General features: G+C 33.3%; 2 pseudogenes; both read left to right on the top strand.

Annotated features, from left to right (window-relative positions):
• The first annotated feature begins 10,561 nt into the window (after positions 1-10,561).
• Positions 10,562-11,499, top strand: LOC106026585 (olfactory receptor 51V1-like; annotated as a pseudogene).
• Positions 11,500-18,426: 6,927 nt separating this feature from the next.
• Positions 18,427-19,354, top strand: LOC100723706 (olfactory receptor 51V1-like; annotated as a pseudogene).
• The last annotated feature ends 2,540 nt before the right edge of the window (positions 19,355-21,894 follow it).

The raw sequence follows: 21,894 nt of genomic DNA, 5'->3' as shown, positions 1-21,894 counted from the left end.
GCTTTGAGATTTAATGTGAATGTATTTAGAAGGTATGAAGTGGAATCACCATGGTAAGAGTAGTAAGTAACTAATAATGTGTTTATTCATAGTGATTTTGTGCTTTTTTATGTTACATGTAATTTCCTGTCATGTTTCCAAACACTGTGTCAGTAAAATTTTCTTTTATTCTGGTAAAATCAATTTTATGTACTTGAAGACATACATAGAATATGCTGCGATTCAAAGTAACATATGATGCTGTTTCTTTAGTAATATTCACACCTTGCTGTGAGGGTATTTTTGTACCTATTCCACATTCAATTTTGGTGGAAAAACCTTTCAAATGCTTCCTAAATGATCCTCAGTTTTTAGTCTATTTTCAACTTTTATACCATAATCCTGTGTTTTATGCATGATCCTAACTATGCTGTTACTTCCACAAAGTGAATATATAGCGGATAAACAGTGTAAAAACATTGGACTTTTTAATTCACAAGTAGTTAAACAACTGTCCAAAATGAAATACTCCTTTGAGGTATTCTACCAAAACAAGAGTTTCCCCAAAACTACCCTGTGAATGGTGAATGAGATTTTCATCAAGTTTACTTGTAAGTACAAGAGTTGGAACAAGTAACCTTTTATCATTTGTGTCTATATTTAAGAAATGACTGTAGCAAGTGCCCTCAGAAGATCATCTGAGTCATTAAGAGTAGTGACTTGAGCCCAGGTAATCGGCTAAGTTCATTCAAACCTCAGGTCACAATGAAGAGAACATAAATTTATGCATCTTTACTGTGACTAAGCTTCGTGAATGTTTCTAATTTAATCTCCCAATCATTTCTAATATATTTCATTGCATTGTATCATTAAAGATTTTGATAAACATTGGTTAAGTAGTATGAAAAAGTTTATTAGGTAATACATTATGATTCTGGAAGTATGTTTGTCTGTTTCTGTTGTTTTAAAGCTCATGATAGCTCCTTCTTTCCGACTTCTTATATACTTCTTTTACAGAAAGGTTTTAAGTGATGCTGTGACCATCACAATATTTATATTGTAATTCAACATTCAGCAAAGTAAATCATGGATAATAATAAAATGTACACATATAAACACTGCTTGTGTGTTTATTATCCTATAATATTATTTTTTACAGTAGGTGACTAATTTATTCATTATTTTAGGGTGGCTTATCAATCTATATTTTAACAGTAATTTATCTTTGTACACATTTTTGAAAGTTTTGGAATGATTTATAATCACATAAACACCAAAGTCAATATATAACAGGTTTCTGTCACCCTCCAAAGGGCCTTATATCTGTTTTATGGTCTTTCTCCTTAACTGCCTCAAGTATTCAATCTAATTTGTGCTGTAGAGGTTTGACTTTGAAAAGCTAACATAAGTGATGTAATAGCTAATGTAATGTTTTCTACTTGGATCTTTCACTTCCATTTCACTTTGGACGTTTGTTCTTGTTGATGTTTATATGTATAACTCATCTTCTCTGTTTGATATGTTCCATTGTGTCATACACAGAATGTATTTAGTCATTCATTAATCTACATCTTAGATTTGTTTTGCTGATTCTGAATAAATGTACCAGTAACATAATTATCACATGATTATAACACTTTTTCTTAATGAAATAATTCATATTTAATTGCATAATTATTAAAGCCAATTAATTGTCAGATTAGTAGGTTTCCCTGTGATATTCCTGTGCTTGTACATATAGAACTTTTCTGATTGTGTCCAACCTCACTTCTAATCTGTCTGGCTTACACCTTTATTATTATAAAGACAAGGACCACCAGACAATAATGGTCACAACAATTTAAAAATAATCCATTTAAACTAATCAGGTATCAATTGTATGTCATGAATCTTGGAAGCAAAGAGTATAACTGCATTTACTCTTCAGGGCAAATTTGTGGATAAATCATACTCATTCAATTTTGTCACTAATAATATTGAAAAGTCTATAAAGACACTAGAAAAATGTTGAGTAAAATTATACTTATGTATTTATAAGTGTACTCTTAAATGAGTTATCAACTGAAAATATCCTGTAATAGATCTTTTTTTTTTTCAACCTATATTATGATACACTAAAATGCTTACCTCAGGTTTTGCAGTTTCATGGAGGGAGGTTTATAGCTTTTTGTTTCCACAGTGATCCTACTTATGAAAGTGTGTAATGAACTGACAGCTCTTCCCTTAAGGTCAATCACTAGTTTTGAATGTTTTGAATAAGTATATCTTTGCTGTGCCTTGATACAATTATTTCAGTAACTCCTCTGCTGCTTTGAAGCTGATAGTATGTGCTACATTGTTTCCTGTACAGTTCTCTGCTCACTCACTCCCACATTGGGTATTACTTATGTTAAAGGGGAAGCCACATGTTTGAGGACTCGCTGAGTGAACTGTCTGGACCTACGGTCTCATAGTTAAATTACATGGCTGATGCATTTTGGACGAATTGCATTATGCCTTCTTATTTTGCATGTAACCTAGTCAGTTCTGTACCCTGTGTGGAATTCTGAGTGATCATTTTCATTGGATTCATTCAGTGAGCCATTCATGTCTTTGACTTTTACTAAACCCTTCCTGAAACATAATCCACATTGTTCTATTTTTTGATTTGAAATGTGTTTTCATGGTCCAATTGGCACATGGTCTATATAACCCTCTTGATATCATCATAAGTGTACCGCCACTCAGACTTATGAGTTCCCTACGAGGATAGAAAAAGCTCCAAGGTCACTTTGTGCCCACTGGAAGAGAAGAGAACTTTTTGAGATCTATTCCTCCCTCTGACAATGTGACATACTCATTTTTACCCCATTTTTCTCCCATGCTCTGAGAACAATCGCAGAATTTAAGTGAGATAAGAGAAAACAGGGAATTACTGACTTTCTTTTATTTAGCCTCTCAAGCATATTGGATTTCTATCCTTTCTTAGGTTGATGTTTTCAGAGAGATCATAGAATGTACCACTATAACCATTCTTTAAATTCCTATCTTCTCTATTTTCCTTCTTTATGTCCTTCCACCATCTCAAACTGGAATGGTTTGCCTACTTTTGTTTTGCTGTGGTTTGTAAAAGAGAATGTCTGTCTATCTAACTTTCTCCCCTCTATTGTAATTCTAGTGTTTGTTCTGTAGCAGAGATTTTTAATAATAGCAGAGCTATTGTAAAAAACAAATACAGCCAAGGATAGTCAGTTGTCAAATGTACTTGCATTTTACACTTTCACATATATAAATATATGTATTACTTTTCTATGCACTATAAGTTTGTGAAGGCCTTTAAACTCCATTTTCAATTATGTGATACCTTACAGTAGTAAATGCTACACTTTGCAACTTCCACTTGTAAGATAATGCAAATTTGTTTTGTCATATTTTATTTTCCATGGTACTACATTTAAAGGATTTGCCAATCCACATAATTCTACAACTATGAAAATAAAAATATTTTATGTATTTATAAATTATTATTCACTTTCTTATAGCATTTATTATGTTGCAAATGGTACTGAAAGAGCATTACATATACTTTCTGCATTGAAACATTTGGCACATAGTAAAAATGATTTCTCAGATAGTATGATTATTAATAGTGGAGTGAGAATTTTATTAGCGATAATCTGTCTGGGGATTGGCTTCTTCATAATAAGTCTACATTTTGTCCTAGTGCAAATCATTGACTCTCTTGATAATTATCATTGCACTGAATGAAGAGCTAGGAGTCTCATTAACAATTTCTGTTTGATCCTATACATCGTCTGCAATATTTTATGTTATAATCTCTAGTATCCTCACTTTCACACCCTTCTAACAACACTTTCTTTTCTATACTTCTCCCAATGTCCTTCTCATGGACAACCTAAAGTTTATTTTAAGTAGCAGAACGTTTGGATGCCTAGAAAGTGTTAATGTAGTATTAATTGGATTTCTTCTTCTTTCTTTTGGATTGTGGACACCCAGGGATTGAACTCATGACTTTATGCTTGCTAGGTGGGTGCTTATGCCAGTGAGCTAAATTAGCTGCCATAAATAGAGACTTCTAATTAAGGAAAGGAGATATTTTTTGTCATTAAAGTTTTAAAACAGTCCTTATATAATTCTGGGATGCATTAACTGGTCTTGCTTCTTTGAGCAATTCCATTTGTAGTCATATTGTTGACTAAATATGATTAGTTCTGTGAATTTCAATTAATTTCATACAAAAATAAAATGAAATTGCTTAAGACAAAGTCGCATACAAGATCTTACAAATGTTATCCAAGGGATATAAAAACATTTAAGTAGGTCAATAATTAGTAGTTACATTGTGGCACAACAAAAATCAGCCTGTGACTATGTGGGTTCACTGACTTTTGAAAAACTAGAACCTTTTTTTTTTTTTCAAAGAGAAAAATATTTTAAAATACCACTAAAACAGAGTTTCAAGCTAATCCGGTAGGACAGTAATAACAAAAATACATTGTATATTGTTGTCTACATACAAGTTCTATTCAAACTAGTCCATGAAATAGAAAAAGAGAAAACTTCCAAACTCATTGTGAAAACTTTTGACAGTAAACTGATGCCACAAAAGGAAAAATGCAGACAAATACCTCTAATGAAAATAAATTAAAAAATCCACAAAAAATAAATGGAAATCAAATTTAACATTGCATTAAAAGAATCATATATAGAAATAGGCAGTTTTATACTAGAGATTCAAGTGTTTCAACATGTGCTAATAAATAAATATAAAGTCCCACCTAAAAATCAAAGATAAAGACTTCTGGGAGAACATGGTGGACAGATAACAGGAGCCATGAAGGCTCTCTGAGATGCCAGGTTAGAATCCAGGAATGATGTGGTATGAGGAGTCCTAAGCAAGGGGAGGTATACCCTGCTGACCCAAGAACAAACTAAACTGCAAGAAACCAACTGGAAATCCCAGTGCTATCATGGGAACAGATAAAATATCAGTGTGGAAGCTGGAACTCGCGCCTATGAAGCGGTGATTTGAATTTCCTGCTCTCGCTGCTGCATTTGAATCAGCATGGCAGGGAAAGATGTGTGAAAGCTCTGAGAGGGTGAATTGGCGAGCCTAACAGAGTTGAGAGTGGGGCTGATGGGGAACCCTGCATCGACCTGTGGTGAGTGAGAGGAACGGGGACCCTTTCATGGACTAGGAGGATCCAACAGAGGACATTTTGGGACTGGGCAGACTAGCTGGAACAGGACACTGCAGTGACATTAGTCACATATTTCCCTCTCAAGCAAGACTGGTGGGGAGTGCCTGGCCTGAGTGAAGCTGCGGACTAAAATACAGTAGGCTAACCCAAACCAGGTCCCAGCACCTGGCAGTGCACCATAGCAGTGAAGCCTTCAGTAGGTTGACCTCTTGGGTGGGCCCAGCAGAGGCTATCCAGGTCTGTGTCTCCCTAGTACACTGCAGTGGGCAGGAACACCTACCTGGTGGATTCAAACAAACTGTAACAGACAAAGAGAAAAAAAAATGGGCCTGCTATATACGCTTGTATGGAAGAAACACAAAGTATGGGAAGAGGGAGCAATAAGAAAGGGTCCTCAGTCTCCAATCCTGAGAACACTGATCCAGGAAAGCTAAATGCAAAGGAGAATGAGGACAGAAAACATGCAACATCAGACACAGCACCAATAGACATAAAGCGGTATCTCAGTAGCCTCATAGATGAGTTCAAAAATGGAGTATTTAATGAAATAAAGCAAGATATAAGTAGAATAGTTAGAGAAATGCTAAGCACCACCCAAGAAAAAACAGATGGTGGAATGGAAGAACAGAAAAAAAAAAAGGGGGAGAATTGTTTGATGGAGAAAAATAGAGAAAACATAGAATATGTGAAGCTGGTTCAAAGAGATTACCAGCAAACTACAAACTCTATTGAAAGGTGGCATAACAGCTTGAAAGAAACTAAGGATAGATTGTCTGAACTGGAGGACATATTTGTAAAGTGGGAGCATGAAAGAAAAAACGTCTTAAAAATAACAATAAAACAAACAGCAATAATACAAAGGCTAGAAGATGATAAGAGAATCTATTACTTAAGAATTAAGAATGTAAAAGAAGAAGTAGGGAAACAAAAAAGTGAACTACAAAAGCTATTCACAGAAATAATCCAGGAGAATTTCCCTAATTTAGCAAAAGGTAAAGATACTCAGATGTATGAGGTATACAGGAACCCATCCATCTACAACCCAAACAGAGCTACACCCAGGCATATAATAATCAAAATTCCAGAAATCCAATATAAGAACAGAATATTAAAAGCTGTCAGAGACAAGAGCACACCATTAGAATTACAGTAGACATCTCAGCACAAACTATCAAATCACAAAGAGCTGGGGGAATAATTTAAGCTTTGAAAGATAATAACCTCCAGGCAAGATTGATATATCCTGCACAACTCTCCCTAGAAATTGATGGAAAAACAAGGTGCTTCCAGGATAAAGAGGAACTAGGGGAATTTGTAAGCACCAATTCAACTCTACAGAGAACACTGCAGGATGTTCTAAAAAAGAAAAATATCAAGATTCTGGAAACAGTGGCAAAGAGTCCACAATGAATGGAGCAGAAAGTGAAATGAAGAAGACTATCTGACAACTAATGACAGAAAAAGAGCTCAACAGAAATGGGGCAGAAGAGGTTAGATGGTAGGAACAGCTATTTTGGAGAAAAAAAGTCATCATAATAGGTAGTGCTGATTTAATATCATCTTGTTTTGAAGTCCCATCAAGCTTTTGTTCTTCTGTCTCCATTGGTCTTAACATATTTTATCTTATTGAATTTTATTATATGTGATAATATAAAGAAAAACTTTTATGGACAATGAGATTATACAGAAAACATTGTTCATTTTCTGTTAGTTGATTCTAAATACCCTGGAATACTGTCATTCTTTTGAACAGTTTTACATTGTCTTGATATTTTTGATGCTACAGTATACAAAGTTATACTCAAAGATTTTAAGGAGAGATACACTATGGTAACTACTTTTATGTCGGGATTATCTTGTGGTGAAACACTATTTTGCTCAAATGGTTATGTTTTGACCTGCACTGTTTTTTTGTTATGCTCTGTTTTATCTCAATCTCCTTTTTTATTATTTACTTTTTCATTTTTATTCTTTTAATTAAGGGAAAAATAAATAAAAATAGCAGGATATATTATAGTAACAATTTTGATTTCCTGTTAACTTGATTTGAAACCCTGTATTGCTCTCACCATCTTGTTTTGACTGATTTTCCTCTATTCTGCTTTGCTTGATAGTACCAAGTTCCAAAGTATAGGCAACAACTATGAAGATGATAAGATTCATTGCGATGCCCATTCTGGTTGAATATTATCTTCTTTTGAAGTACTCTAACGTCTCCATTGGTTTGGTTTTATTGGTTTTGTTCTTTACTGTTTTGTTCAATTTTATTATAACTGATGATATAGATAATTCTTTTTAAGATAGCAAGAGGCATTATGGTGACCATTAATTGATCACCTTGTATTTTGTTTTTACATTATGTATTATGTCCATCCTTTTGATTTGACTGACTCTGCCCTGTTATGTCTCATTTGGTCTTACTCTCTTCAAAAAAAAAAAGTAATAAGAACTGTGGGAGCATAACTGTAAATGTGTAATTGTCTTTGTACAAAAGAGAGGAAAAGCAAGTGCTCTAAAGGATATAACTGCATGTATATTTAAGTGTATAAGATAGATAACCATATTACTGTATTTTGTTGGGTCATTGAACAAAATTGTTTGAATGTCCATTCTATATGCTTTAATTTTGTAACTTGAACAACTATTTCTAAGATTACAATATGTAATCGGTTAACTAGTGATGTCCTACTGTTTATTTTTTCTGAAATTCTGTATATCTTGTACTCTTTTTCTGTTTTTTTTCTCCTTAAATAAAATTTTAAATAATCAAAGATAAAAATTATATCATCTTTTCAACACAAGCAGATAAAATTTCAATAAAATTAAATATCCCTTCTTATATATTTTTCCTTTTACTGTCCCTTCTGCACCCTCTCCTTACATTTGGTTTCTGTAAAATGAAAGTAATAAATGCATACATCGTACATGTACCTACTTCCTAAGATAAACATATATCTCCTGTGATGAAAATATTTACTAATAAAATGAAATAAAATAATAAAGATGAGGAAATTAAGAGATCTGTCCATCTGTCAAAGCCACCCAACTTTCACTGATCTTCCTAGAATCAGCTTATAATGTTTTATTACTATAAAGTCTATATAAAACTCTACATAGTCTTTTATGAATCACAAGGTATTGCCTGATTTTTCTTCAGAGCCTAAACTACTGTTATCTGTTCATACGTATGTTCTAGGATAAGTTCACTAAAGAATAAAAAGATTAAATGACACTTCATTATAAAAAACTGTAAATAAACTAGATAGTGAAGGAGCATACCTCAACCTAATAAGTAATATATCTAGTAAATTCCCGGCCAATTTCTTTCTTCAAAAGGAAAAGTTGAAAATGTATCCTCTAAAATCAAGAGGATAAAGGTTCAACACTAACCATACTTTTTCAAATTTTAGTGACAACTGTTAGGCAAGACAAAGAAGTCAAGTGGACACAAACATGCAAGGCCAACTCAGATTAATTGTATGTGCAGACAAAATGATTGCGTATCTAGAAAGCACTGCCTCCTTCGAATTTCCTCAAGATGCATTATTTCATTAAAGAAAGAGAATACAAAATCAGTAATTAAATATTTTCCTCTGCACAAATAAGGAAATAAGATACAACTTAATAAAACAAGACTCATCACAAGGCCTTTGAAAGGGCAAAAAAAATCTACTGAAGGAGATGAAAGATTTGTAAAATTAAAAAATGTAAAATACTGAACAAACAAAGGAAGGAGACAACACAACCTGAAAATAGTAGTACAAATTACTTTTGTGCTCAAGGAAAAATAGGCAAACTGAGCCTAAGCACATCTGATTAAGTCATTAAATGATGAGTTACAAATATTATGAAAACTTCAGGTGTACAGGGTTCACTTGAGACTCTGATAAAAAAAAATACGAGAGTAATACGAACTGTGCATATGGTCTTTCAGGAAATTAATGTGGATGAAAGATTTTCCAAATTCTACTCCAAGGGTAGCATTAAAGCCACAGTAATAAAACAAGAAAAACTGAATTACAGAAAATTACTCCTCCAGAATATAAAAATCTAAAATAAAACTCTTAGCATAATAGTACAGCTAATTTAATAGTCAAACGTGAGCAAGGGTACTAAAGGAGAAAAAATATTATAGTTTCACATAGGTCATTTTCATCTTTATTATATTTATTGATTCCTTGTTTCTAAGACTTCTACTCAGGTATCGATTGCATTCTGAGAATAATGCCTAAGTGTTCACATTATCTAAATATTTTCTTTACATTTGTAACTTTTGCATTATCTCTAAAAGTTCCATTAACTCCTAGTCAGAAAGAATTCTTAGTTATTCAACCATACAAATCATTGATTCTGTTTGATAAACACTTGTATTCTGAAACCTTATACTTATTCTAAGTAAACTCTAGTAATCTACAGACTCTTTTAACCATAGAAATTCATAGCATGGTACATTGTCTACTCAATATGGGAGAATTTCTAAAATTGTTTTTTACTAGATGTAGAGCTACAATAGCCAAGGAGCTGAGAAATATCTATAGTATGTGACTATTTGCTTATTTTAAGACAGCGTTGTGTTTGAATAATCAATATTATTCCATCTGAAATTGTTACCACATATGTGGATAACACATACTGTTATTTAAATATGTTAATTGCTCCTGGTTCAAAAGTAATCTCATTATGTTATACTTTATGTGAGAGATACAAAATAGCCATGCTGTGGCACTCAGAAAAGTTATAAATCTCATGTATAATGAAGAGGTACCAAAAAACAGAGAAGAAAGATAAAGTACAAATTAAAATGTCCATGGTTTATGAAGGGACTAGCCAATGTAATATGTGGTACAAATCCACATTCCACTGTGTTTGTTCAGTTTCTCGTGGCAATTTTTTGTTTTCTAAAAATGTGAACGTTTTAAATCATCTATTTCTTTGACATTGGACTTTGGGAAGAAGTAAAACTTACAGCTATGGTACTAAAGAATATGTACTTCACAATCCATTGAGAGCCAAGTTAGACCCTGCAGATCAAAAAACCTAAGGTCATGTATTGTGTCCCTTAAGAATTTAGCAGGAGCTCCCACAGGTCCAGCCTGGATGTAAATCCCACGTGTCCACTGACACTATAGCTTTGGCGTAAAAATCACTAAGTTTCTGGCTACACTTAACACTAGCACTGCAAATTTCTATTGTCTAAGACAACAGGTATTTGCCTTAAACTTTCTTCTGCTGCTAGTGAAAATTGGATTTGATTGCATTTTTTCCTACAAAACAGAGTAACATAATCAGAAATGTGGTAATTCCAAATCTTGTGAAATTTGCTAATGCCAAACCTTATGAAATTTGCTTTAACTTTGTAGCAAATTTCTAGTCTTTTATTAATGTCTCTCATGTTTATCTCAAATACAAATTCTTCCATGTTTGTTCTTACTGGATTTCCTGGCCTAGAAGCTTACTATCTCTGGGTCTCCATACCTTTCTCCCTCATCTATGCCAGGATGTTCCTGGGAAACTGCATGGTGCTCCACTTGATTTGGACTGAATCGAGCCTCTACCAGCCCATGTTCTATTTCCTGGCTCTGCTGGCCCTCACAGATTAGTCCATGGGGCTGTCCACTGTGCACATGGTGCTAGGGGTGCTCTGGTGATTTAATCAAGAAATTAACCTGCATTCCTGCATCGCTAAGTCCTATTTCATCCATGGTCTGTCCTTCATGGAGTCCTCAGTCCTCCTGTCTATGTCGTTTGACCAGTACGCTGCTATTCACCACTCTCTACTCTATTCATCCATCCTAACAAATGACAAAGTCATGAAGATTGGCATAGCAATCTTAGGTAAGAGTTTCTTACTCTGTCCTCCTCTCATCATCAGCCTGAAGTTCTTAAATTATTGTCATCCTCATATTCTTTCTCACTCTTTCTGTTTGCACCAAGATTTAATTTGAACAGCCTGCACAAACATTCAGTTCTACTATGGTTATGGTCTGGTTCTGGTGATAGGCACTCTGCTGTTGGAGGCAGTGCTCATCCTCATCTCCTATGTCATGATCTTGCACACACTTTTAGGCATTGCATCCAGGGAGAAGAGGTCATGTTCTCGCAAACATGTATTTCTCACATCTGTGCTGTTTTGGTTTTCTATGTCCCCATCATTGGCCTGACCATGGTGCATCGCTTTGGAAAACACCTCTCCCCACTCGTTCATGTCCTCATGGGCAAAATCTACATCCTTTTCCCACTCTTGATGAGCCCCATCATTTACAGTATCAAGACTAAGCAGATACGAAGGAGAGTGCAAATATTTTTCTTCTTGAAATGAGTCGATGTGTTGCGATGAAATGTAAATGCATTTTAAAGTCACACAGTGGAGTTAGAAGGATGAGGGTAAGTAATTTAAATGCAGTTATAAAATTGTATTTCTCCAATGTTTAAACATTATACTTTCCTTTTTTTAATGGCCATAATAAGTCTATATGCTTTACTTGCTTAATATGTAATGAATTTTGTAAATTGAAATAGTCATGTACAATAGGTGGTAAGTCAAACAATGTGTAAGTAAGTATGTTTGTTGTTAACATCCACAACTTACCTCTGACCGAGTATGAGCGCATTTTTGTATCTTTCCATTCTCTTAGGCACAGTTTGGTGATTAAATTCATTCAAGTAATTGCTCAAAGATTAGTCTCTTAATTCATTTTAGAATTCTCAGCAATATATTTACAGTATGTGCTTTGTCCTTGATACTCATTTCTACCATATTGTCTTATGATGAGTTAGCATAATACCATAGACTGTGAAATGTTTAAATCATTTAAAAATTAGTTAAATGAATGACAAAAGTTACACTCTTGATGCCAGTTTGTCTAACAACCCAAAAATCTCCAAGCCCTATCTGGAAATAGTGAAATGTATATGATCAGTTAAGTTCCAAGTACAAAAAATAGATTGTTTAGGTTGGTTTATTCCTCCAAACAATACGAACAATTAAAACAGCCATTAGACAATCACTTGAGTCATTTGAAAATGTTTGAGCCCATACTTCTTGTTTTTTCTAACTTAATATCTGACCTCAAATTTTAGATATGAAAAAACCTTAATTATTGATATGAATAAATAATACAAAGTATTTCTGATTTAACATTTTCCTCAATAATGTCAGGTGAATATACTTTTAAATTATGAGTGGATTGTTTGAAAGCACATAGATTAGACAATGTACCAAATTACCAAAGGTAATGTTTGATGTGTATTTGATATATTGTTTGTTTTAGTTTGCTTCAAGTCTCATGATATCTCTTTCTTTCTTTTTTTGGCAATTCATTCAATTCAATTTTTTAATGTTTCGGTAACCATTATAAAACTTTTACATTGGAAATAAAAGAACAAAAAGTTACTGCAGTCAATCATCGATGATACATTATGCTTACATAGGTAAATGTCTTCAACATATTTCTGCAAAGATTTGAAAAAAAATTACCTAATATTTCAAAGGCTGACATATTGATGTATAATTCCAAATAGTAACTATGCCCTGTTAGAGATGCATCACCTGATGAGCTCTGAGTGACATTTATATTCATGCAACCACCACAAACTCAAGATGTAGAGTATTTCCATCACCCTCACTAGTATGTTCAAAACTGTTTTTCATCCATTTACTCCCAGGACCTCAAATTACCAGGTGTCACTAGTTCAATTGCTATTATAATTTTGTTATTAAGAGAAGATCATGTAAGCTAAATTGTGTAAAACAGAATCCTATTTGTTTGGATTAGTACACTTCCAATAATTGTTTCAGTTTCATTCCTGTTGCTGCTAGTATCCATAATTGAATTTTATATCCACTTGTGTCACACTGTATCATACACAGAAAGTTTATACATGAAATAAATATTCTACATTTTACTGGTTTGTTGCTTAAATTCTGAACAGTGCAGCTTTAAATATATGTATCATACCTAATTATGAAACATTTTCCCTCAAATTGGTTGTTGTTTTTAACATTCACACCTTTACTATTAACAATGGAGCGACTAGTATTCTAACAATTATTATAATCTTAAAGACAATAAGAAGTAGTTTATATTTTGGGGTGTCTGTCATTTGCTATGCAAATTGAAAGCACGGACATGTAATTCCTGCTGTTAATTCTGAGATCATACCTAGAGGATGTCAGAATCATTCAGTTTGGTAGAAGAAAATATTGAGACAAAAGCCTTTTAAATTACTAGAAAATAACTGGGAGACAGAAAGTAACTGTGTCATACTTCAACTAAGGCTACTACTGTATAAGATTATGTGGAAATTGTTTTCACTTTTTTCTTTTACAATCTTGGTGATGGTTATATGGTTAAATTGTATGTTTATGTAAATATATGTTTTCAAGTGAATTACCCAATGATAATTATATTTGACTGCCTATTGTTTCAGAGCCAGTATTCTAATATATTATATTTATGTATACTACTACATTTTATAAAAGCAGATGTGGAGAATTGTTATTTTAGTTTTATGTTGTTTCAAGTGAATGTATTCATGTTAATGGTATCCTGAAAGGCACACTCTCGTCTTAAATGTAAATGAATGTTTTGCTTTCAAAATTTCTTTGCTATGGTGTAATTTAAACTTTTCAACTGTCTTTCTGCCAATCATAAGTTCCTAATCTGTGCTAGCCTTTCATTTTTCTTCTCAAGTGTCTGCCCCCTTTACATAATTCCTTGTCATCAGCAGGAAATGGAAGCTGGCATGTCTGAGGATTGGCTGTGATAACTGGGGGAGCTTCTGCTCCATGGGCTGTGCTACCGAAGTGACTCATGTTGAATGACCCCTATATTGATCCCTTACTCAGGACGGCCCATCATCTCTGCACTATGTTTAAAATTTCGACTGATATCTTCTAGATTCACCTGGTGCATCATCATTGTGCAAGCACTCAACCTGACACATATCCTCTTACTTCTCTGAATCTAACATTTTTTTAATTTTCCTGACTTCAAAATTATTTGCACAAGGTTATAAAAATCAACGTAACTACCTTGGCAATTTTATGAGGGTGTATATGCCATGATGTGTATGGTCACTGCATTGGTCACTCCTTTTTCAGCCCAGTGGAATTCCAAGAAACCAATATATTTCCTTCCTTCTCTGTCTAACTGACTATGCCCTATGGTTATTTTCTTCCTATACTGCTCTTATATTCTGAGATAACACACAGATACACTAATGCAAATAATCACTCAAGAAATAAGGTATTGATGACTCTCTACCTTGCACATTCTTTTCAAAATACTTCGGATTTCTGTACTTTCATACCAGGTTTACGAATGGAGGCAGAAGATAAAAGAAAACTGTAACATTCTGGGCTACATCTTCCCTGTTATGCTTTCCCATGTATGTCTTTCTTTCCCTATTTCCTGCTAAAAGGGTTTCTGCCAAAGTTTCATCTGTTTAAAAGGAACTTTTCCTAAAACCAAATTGTCTTCCACTCTGTACTGGTTCTGATTATTATTATGTGTCTGAAGCATCTGATAGTAGAGATCAAGAGAAAGGAAAATAAAATTAAAATATTCAAATTGAAAAGTCAATTTCCAAAAATATTTTGCAAATCAATATATAAGTAAATGTATGATATATATATATATATATATATATATATATATATACACAAAATGTATTTGTATCTATACTGTATTATCTGTAGTTTCTGTGCTTTCCCTAATGTGTTCCAATTTGGTAAACATTTATTTATAAAATATTATCAATTCACTTTTGAATTAGTTACTTTGCTCAATACGCTATGTTGAAGCTATTTGTCAACTCAGGTTGTCTCTGCAAAGTAATTTCTATATTATATACAAATAAACTCTAGCATTTATATAATATTTATTGTATTCCAGACAGTAGTGTAAATATTTTGCATACATTTCTTCAATTTTGACATTGTACCTAGTAAGCTAACTTTCCTAAGGTTTTATGGGAAAAGCAGTGGAGCATACATATGAGTTTTTGCATTGTGACTGATGTTATCCACTTAGTTACAAGGCTGCATTTGATTCCAATGAATAAATTTGTTTCCTAATGAATTTACTTTATTGAATAAAATCATTTAAAATCCTGGGACTATCCTTTCATAAATTTTACTTTGACTCTGTACATCTCTTGTTTTATTTTGCCTTTTAATCTCCAGTAACAATTTCACTTTCCTGCCTAATCTAACAATAGTTTCTTTTCAGGAATCCATTTCTCCAGTTTTCTCCTGGCATGTCTGATGTACATCATAAATTTCATGTTCAGTGGCAGGACACTCAGATATCTAGGGTGAGACTGTGTGACATTAAATATAAGTCATAAGAAAGAAGAAGAGATCATTCTGAGCTATGAAGATCCTAAAGCAACACTCACATATGCTGTGATGCATTCACTGATCTTGCTTCTCTGGGGAACTCCCTCTTTTCTGAATCCCTGACAATGTTCTGATTTGCTTTGCCATATGTTCTGTGATTGGAATCTTGGTGTTTCCTTCTGGCGCTTACTCTCATAGCGTTACACATGTCTACAGTTGTAGAATTACTGTCTTTTTCCTTAGCAATGCCATTGTTTTGGATAAAATGCAGTTGGATCCTTAAAATGTATTTCCCTTGAGGCAGTGTTTTTTTTTTTTTTTTTTTCATTAAACTATGTCACTTACTTTAACTCAAATGCTCTGCTTCTCTTTTTCTGTTAATGTGGATTAGCTTGTTTTCAGGTGTCTAGCTCACTACAACCCTGGAGAATCACTAACAAGTCACACTTCAATATTTATATTTAGAGAAATCATCCAGAGGATTCACACTGTGGCAGAGAACTTGGATTTGACAAGGCCACATGTTTCATCCATTTAACTCACTCTTCAAGAGTAGTACTATTGATAGATTCAGGGTCTACGCATGAAGATTCAAGTCTACTGGAGATCATGACTGTCCATCAGAGTCCTGCTGAGAAAGGAAGTTCCTGCAGCTCTTCTTCTCTGTGTAGGACAACCTTAGAGCAAACACCCATAACTCTAGCATCAGCTGATACAAGAACCTGTGAGGTGTGTGTTCAGGAAAAGTATTCCTTTTCATGAGGTATTGTTTCTAATCTGGTTCTAACTTCAGTTCCTAAACTAAGATATTAAAGGATTATCAAAGATTTTAGAGGAAGTGACTGATCCCCATAGAAGGCTTTCCAAGAAGGAAATTTTTCAAACTAGTGATGTGCAAACAGAAAGAAGTCAGCATTTTTAAGACCTTAAGTGTAGACCATTAGTAATAGAACTGCTGAATGTGAAGAGGCGAAGTTCATTCTTTACCTTGTAATGATATAGCCTCAATTTTGTTTCAGTGTAAATCTGCCCACTTACAAAGATTTGGGAAGCATTTTCTTCTTTACCTTTTCTGAGAAAAGTTTACAAAATTTTCATATCATTTTTCTCCTGATATTTGGTTATGTTTACCAGGGAAATCAAACTAGGCCCGGTGAATGTCTTACTGAAAGATTTCAAATAAAATTTTCAAACTGGTGAAAAATCTGTTACATTTATTTCTTTTGTAAAGAGCTTTGGTAGTTTCTGAATTACAAACTGATCTCTTATTTTATCCCAGCTATTACATTTATTCATGTAAATCTGAGTATAATATATCTTATTTATATAATTTGTAACATTTATTTTTATGTGTTAATTTTTTCTTATTGTCCAATTTTGAATAAAATACATAGAATTTCTATCAAATTTGCTAAGCATAATATATAAATATTATATATATGTTAAATGCTACACATAAATATATAGATGAATATAATTATTTAAAAGTTTCTTACAATAAATTATGATCATAATGGAGAAAATAGGTCTTGATGTTTTGGGAAATATTGTAAAACTCAACGGCAACATATTTAAGAAACACTGGAGTCACTTACAAATGTGTCATTACTGATTAGTTTGGAAATATCTCTATATGCTTTTGGATCAAATGTCTAAGAATTTATTAATTACATAGAATTTATGTTGCTATTAAAGAATTCACTTACATTTTTTGTTTACTTAACTTAAAGTGAAAATGAATCCATTTGCTTCACAGTTTGCATGATTTTGTGAACGATGTTCTATTATAGCAGGATATAGTACGCACAAATCAAGCCATGTGTGTAGAGTTTACATTTTAAGAGTAATGGAGTACATGAAATTTATCTTTAAAAGCAAACTTACAACACTTCTTACCAGAAATAATAATATTATACAGCAGCTTTCCTACAAACAATAAAAAAATCCTGAATGACATGAAACTCAAAAGAACAAGTTAAAAGATAATCTGAGATTCAGCGAAAGCAATCAAATGCATATCTCGGATACTTTCTTAATTAAATACTGGAAAAAAACTTATATAGTGGACTAATAATCAGTGTGTAATATTATATTATATCACAAACCACAAGAACAGGATACATAGATATCATTAGTGAAACAACACAGTATCATAATAAAGGAGGCCTGAGCAAGGCACATTTACCACTTAGTTCAGTAGTCACCCAATTATGTTATGTATGAGTGATTACAAGAGGTGACAGCTTTGTGATGCTAAGCAACTGTCACCTCTCAGGTTGTAAGCTACATGAAAATAGTGAAGATGAAATAAAATAAAATTTAAATATGTATATAAATGAGGTAACAGCTAAACATAATGTGAAAAAGTTAAATTCTACTTTGTTTTACATACTTATTTTGGCTAATTTTTTTATGTTTCCAAAATATAATACTTTATAAAAGATTAACTCTTTAACACTTTTTGGAAAAATTGATAGGTCTGTGATATCAAAGATAAAATGACCTCGGCACTTCCCCTTCCTCTGAGGGTGACATCAGACGTGGCAGCACGGTATATACTTGTCATCGTAAGTGTTGCATTACTGAATAATGATGTTCATTCATTATCACAGAACAATCCCCGAAGTGTGGCCTGCATGCTAAATCCCATGTGTCCCTTCTCATTTCTGGATAAAACTCCCTCATATTTGGCATCCCTCGTGACTGACTCTATAAGTTCCATGGCTTGACAAGAGAGTTTTCCATCAAAGAATCAAGGTGAAATTTTGCTGCATCTATAAAGCTTACAAAAATTGTGTCAGATTTTTTTTTCTTCACCAGACAGATCCACACTGATGGAAATTAGCACATCAAAAATTTATAGAATTTAAAATATTTCACAAAGTATTTTTCAACTTCCCATCAATGTCTGCTATCTCAGTCTCAAACTTCAGTAGTTCTAAATTTGTTCTGACAGGTTTTCCTGGCCTAGAAAGGTACTATTTTTGGTTTTCCATTCCTTTATCCCTCATCTACGCCACGGTGTTCCTGGGAAACTGCATGGTGCTCCATGTCGTCCGAACTGAGCCGAACCTGCACGAGCCCATGTTCTACTTTCTGGCTATGCTGTCCTTCACCGACTTGTGTGTGGGGCTCACCACCATCCACACAGTACTCGGGGTGCTATGGGGATTGATTCAAGAGGTCAGTCTGGATTCCTGCATCGCTCAGCCTACTTCATCCACGGTCTGTCCTTCATGGAGTTCTCGGTCCTCCTCGCTATGTCCTTTGACCTCTATGTTGCCATTTGCAACCAACATGCTATTCTTCTATCTTAACACATGAAAAAATCATGAAAATTGGGGTCGCAATCTTATGTAGGAGTTCTTTACTCATTCCTCCAGTCATCATTCACCTTAGGTTATTAAATTATTGTCACCCTCATATCCTCTCGCACTCTTTCTGTTCGCACCAAGAATTAATCCAAATGGCCTGCTCAGACATCCGCTTCAACAGCATTTGTGATCTGGCTCTGGGGATCCAACTTGTTGTTGGATGCAGTGCTCATCCTATACTCCTATGCCATGATCTTGCACACAGTTATATAGGCATTGCCTCCTGGGAGGAGAGAATCAAATCTTTGCAGACTTGTGTGTCTCACATCTGTGCTATTTTGGTTTTCTGTATCCTCATCATTGGTCTGACCATGGCGCATCGCTTCGGAAAACACCTCTCCCCACTCGTTCATGTCCTCGTGGGCAGTATCTCCATCCTTTTCCCTCCCTTGATGAATCCCATCATTTATAGCATCAAGACCCAACAGATTCGAAGGAGAGTACAGACACTCTTCTAATCAAAAAGAACTTAAGTCTAGAGGTGGAATGTAAATGTATTTAACAGTCAACAAGGGAATTTACAATGATGAGAATCAATAGTAGTTAAAAATATATTTTTTCACTTCCGTTTTAATGATGTTTGACATTTTACAATTTTTTCTGTCTCTTTACTAACAACTAACATATCTTTCCTTGAAAGTGTGATATATTTATTTTATAAATAAGAACATGTACATATAATATATACATAATATATGAAATGGATTTACTATTAAAATCTAAATCTATCATCACCAATTGAATGAGGGCTGTTGGATCTACTCATTATGAACAAGGTAAATTTGGTGGTTAGTACTCTTCAAGTAATATTAATGAATCAAACATTATCTTAGGGCTAGTCTTATTACTCTATTATTTATCCACATGGCTACATAATTGAGAAATCATAATGAAGATACTGGATAGTTTAAATTATTTGTAATGAAAGAAACAACAAAAATGTTGAGGCTGTATTACACACTCATGTAGCCCTAACTTTTGAATATTAATTGAACTAGGGATAAAAACAATGTGTAATGCCAGAGTAAAAATAAATAGATTTTCTCAACTAGACACTTCATCAGGTAATAGGTACTAATAGAATAGAGTTAGAGTCACTTTCAAGAGTTGATTTTGATTCCAAATTTTTGACTAATTTTTCTAGAATCACTTGTCCAACCTAAAAGAAAATAATAGGCCTAGATTGTTCCTTTGAAAATATAATATAAATGTTTATAGTTTAACCTGCTCTTCATGAATGTGGTAAATATAATTTTCTATTATATACACTGACCTTTTAAAATGGAGGTTGGTTAAATTATATGCCAAAATTTTTGTTTTAGTTAGTTTCAAATCTCAAAATAGGTCTATTTTCAGACTTTTCACCTGCACTTTTTAAATGTAGCTTCTAAATGACTAAGTAACTATTGTGAAATATTTATATGGTAAAGTAAAAATAAAGTGTATTATATATATATATATATATATATATATATATATATTGTCTTTTTAATTTTTATCAGTACCAGGGATCGAATTCTCAACCGCCTGCTTGCAAGGCAGGTACTTATGCCACCGAGCTAAATCCCCAGCCCAAATAAAGTATATTTTATATGATAATGAAATACAAATATTTACATTTTTCTGCCTTAAATATATCAAAACATTACTTCTGCAATAATGTGCATCTCCTGTTTGTATTATCTATAAGCTCAGTTTATTAAGATATAATTACAAGTGATATCACATCCTTGTTAGATAATATGTATAGATTGATGAATTTATAATCAAGTAACCAATGCACAATCATGAAATAGATATTTTCATTATCATCAAAAGTGTCCTCGTACCTCCTTTTGTTCCATTCTATCTCATAACCTCGTGTGTAGACACCATTAACCTTATTTCCAATATAAAGGCTTGATATCACATAGCATAATACTTTCAAAATTCATTCTTATTGCTGTTAGTGTCCATATTTTATGTTACTATTCAAGTGTATCACATGTAAGGGACTGCCAATTCACTCATCTGTTGGTCTTTTGTTTTGATATATTAGTCTTGTATAAAGCTCTTCTGAGTAAATGTAATATATGATATAAAATATTTCTCCAAAAAGTAGTAGGCATTATACTTATTTATATTTTGACTGCTAAGAAACTAATAACAATAATAACTGTGATAGAATTCAAAACAAATAATTTCTATTAATTAGATGTGTCTATTATATGCCAGGTACCTAGGAAGCACCAGCAGTGATTATTGCTTGAAACCAGAGTCTAAATCTGCATGGCAAGTCATCACCATTCAGTTGTGTTATAAGAATATTGTGATAAAGGGATTTAAAATCGTTGTTCTAGTAAATGACAGTGAAGCATTTGACTTCATGGTTAGCCCTTATACCAGGATTGCTGTTGCTTCATGGTTATTGTTGTAGGGTTTCCTCATTGTTCTGTTACTTTGTTAATGATGGTGGGACTTAGCTATGAGGTAAGAATTTTAAACTCTTACTTTATGTAAATATACATTTTCAAATGTGTTACTGATGCCATTAATTAATATATCATTCTCTTCTCAATTGATGACATAATACTCCAAATTTGTATGCAACTGTATTATATGTTGAAGTTAAGCATAAAGAAGGTTAATTTCTTTATTTTTGTAATGTTTCTTTATATAAAGGTGTGTTAAATTTGTATGAACTGCCTATTTTTCCCTTTAAGTCAAGTTAATCTACAAAAGCTTAAAGTAATCTTTGCTGTGTACCATATACTGCCTGAGTAACTTTCAGACAACTGGAAGTTGGTAATCTTTGCTACATGTTTATTTCTTTCCTTTAGAGGTCTCTGTCCACTCAAACCCGAAATCTTTTCTTGACATATTCATTAAAGTGAAGCTGACAAAGTTTTTCAGGAATGAAAGAACTGGGTGAGCCTTAAGTCTTGGGTTACATTGCATGGGATATCAATATTGGAAGAATCGGATTCTGCTCCCCTCTCTCTATGGAGCTCTACCATTT

Source organism: Cavia porcellus, unplaced genomic scaffold (assembly GCF_034190915.1).
Source record: "Cavia porcellus strain 051 isolate PalLab524CR breed Dunkin Hartley unplaced genomic scaffold, mCavPor4.1 scaffold_9, whole genome shotgun sequence".
Taxonomy (NCBI): domain Eukaryota; kingdom Metazoa; phylum Chordata; class Mammalia; order Rodentia; family Caviidae; genus Cavia; species Cavia porcellus.
This window is presented reverse-complemented; position numbering and strand designations above follow the sequence as displayed.